This window comes from Triticum aestivum, chromosome 5A, assembly GCF_018294505.1.
Source record: "Triticum aestivum cultivar Chinese Spring chromosome 5A, IWGSC CS RefSeq v2.1, whole genome shotgun sequence".
Taxonomy (NCBI): Eukaryota; Viridiplantae; Streptophyta; class Magnoliopsida; order Poales; family Poaceae; genus Triticum; species Triticum aestivum.
Window position 1 is genome coordinate 486,061,436 of NC_057806.1, and position 2,950 is coordinate 486,064,385.

Genomic DNA, 2,950 nt, shown 5'->3' on the forward strand with positions numbered 1-2,950 from the left:
CGCCGCCCCCGTCCCGAGTCGCCGGCCGCCCCGCACCGCCACGCCCCCGTCCCGAGCCGCCGCCGCCCGGCCGCACAGCACCGCCCGGCCCCGCCCCACCCCTCGTCGTGGTGATTTTTTCTGTTATTTTTAGATTTAGTTTATGTTTGTTTAGTTTAGGTTAGGTTAGTTTAATTTAGGTTAGGTTAGGTTAGTTTAGGTTAATTTAGTTTATTTTAGGTTACAATTAGTTTATAGTTTTGTTTAAGTTTTTTTCTTCTGTTTTTTAAGAATAAACAAGAAAGATGAAAAAAGAAGTAAAAGAAGGAGTGGAAGAAAAAGAAGAAGAGGAAGAAGAATAAGAAAAAAAGAACAATAAGTAGTAGTAGAAGAAGAAGAAGATGAAAACAAGAAGTAGAAGATGAAAAAAGAAGTAGGAAAAGGGGGCATCCAAGATCGAGCGGGTTAGGGGGTTCCTCGGTGTCGATGGAACCCTAAATTGAAAGTATCATCGGTGCGAGATACATGTGACCGTCGGTGTCGAACACTACATCCACGTCCCACAAGTGACGCCGGCGTCTGGCGTCCCACAACAACAATTCTCCGCGTTGATGGCGGTCGAACATCATTGCGAATTTTGTCTTGCAGCCTCTGCGATAACGATTAAAAGTCAAGTGTTGAAACTTGAAACACCCAAACTGACTCAAGTCGGTTTGGTTGTTTGAACTTTCAAAACTTGGCTTTAATCCTCATCGCAAAGGCTGCCAGACAAATTTGCCAAGGTGTTCGACCATCATCGGCCACCAGAGCTATTGTTGCGGGACGCCGGGCACCGACTTCACTTGTGGGATGTGGATCTAGTGTTCAACGCCGAGCGCCACATGTATCTCACACCGATGATACTTGCTATTTAGGATTCCATCTACGTCGAGGAACCCCCTAACCCGCTCGTCATGTTGTAAATATTTAGTTAGATTGACAGGAAAAACAAAATTGCTATGTTACTCATCTTCCGATTTAAATGTGCAGTTTTTTCGTCGCTGCGAGGGTCTAGTGTTCGACGAGCTCCGCCCCTGCGTTCGTGGGTGAGCACAAATGACATCTCCTCCTCCCCCTTCATTTTCTATGTTCCGGTCTTTGTGCCGATGAAACTTGCTAGCTATAGGTGTCTTCAATCATCAGTATGCGTGACCACTATGCGTCTCCCGTTCGAAAGGGTTACATCTATAAATATGCATGCATTTGCATATTTATAACTGTGATTCTTTCGAATTGTCCAACATTATCCATGGACAGCCCGAGTATGTGTAGATTGGGTTCGTTTTCCCATATGCTCTGCTCCAGATTCGATGCAGAATTTCGTCAGTGCCTCCCTGTTGTTCTCTAGGTACACATCCTCTTTGCTTATTGCCGAGACGTGTACCAGGAGAACAGCGGGGAGGTGCTGCGGAAATTTTGCGTCGGATCCAGAGCAGAGCATGAGAAAACGAACTCAATCTACACATACTCGGGTGGGATTAGGACCTATCTTTACCTATTAGCATCTAGGTTGCATGGACGTAATAAAAGGGACAAACTCCATTAACTGATGAATATCTACATGTTGATATATATATATATATATATATATATATATATATATATATATATATATATATATATATATTTCTTATGTGTACAATAGCTAGGCAAGATGACTAATCGTGTGTGGATGTACACGGTCACACTAGTTAGGAAGACATGACCATTGAATGGTTAACAAAAACCAAGGGGTTTCTGGGAGCCGCATTTGCAAATGGCCAGAGGACAACATGATGCCCCTGTGCCGGGTGCAACAATTGGCACAAGAGGACATAGGATGAAATGGGCAAACACCTGTAGAAGAGGGGTTTTATGGCAGATTATACGGTATGGACATTTCATGGGGAGTCTGCCCAGCGTGCCAGAGCTGAGGTGCTTCGTCGTTGCACCGACGAGCATGGTACCAGGATGCAAGACATGGTGCAAGACTTTGATGATGCTCGGGACTCGGACGATGAGATGGAGGAATCTGCAAAGGCATTCAATGAAATGTTGGAGTCTTCAAAACGTCCTCTCCACGAGCACACTGAGCTTTATCAGCTGGATGCCATCTCACAAATAATGGCTCTGAAGGCTCAATTCAACTTGGGCAGAGAATGCTACGATGCAATGATGACAATATTTGGACGTTTTCTACCCAAAGGCCATGTACTACCTGCAAACCTGTACCAGTCAGACAAAATCCTCCGCGCTCTTAAGATGCCCTATAAGAAGATACATGCCTGTGAGAAAGGATGTGCCTTATTTAGGCTTCAGTATGCAGACTTGAACTATTGTCCCATTTGCAATTCATCTAGGTATGTTGTGGTAGACAACGGTATGGGTGAGAAGACGCAGACCAAAAAACGTTTCAAGAACCGCTCTACTTCACCCCAGAACATTGAAGTAGACAGCGACAGTGAACCCGACTTCACCCCTAAGCCGGAACAAGAAGAACCTTAACTAGAAGAGGTTACTACTGCGGATGACCTGTCAATGCTTGACCGATTACGTAAAGGTGGCCTTCCACATGATGATGCATTTATTAATGATGATGATGAGCACGTCATTATTCGATAGTGATGATGATGATGCATTTATTGATCCCAAAGCATTTATTGAACACGACGATCCAGATTATTATTAGGTATTTAATTTTTTATGTTGTACTTGATTTGTATAGTTACTTGTATGATTGTATGATTTATATAGTTACTTGTATAATTTTCTTACTTTGTATGATTGTTTCTTATACATAGTGCCATGGTCTTGATGTCCGTCCCCATCGGCCCTCGCCCGCTTTATGATTCGGATGTGGTAAATTCTCTTTCATAACTATTTGTTGCATTTCGCATTTACGACAATTATGGTCATCAAGTTGACATAGAGATATTTTAATCTAGGAGGTATG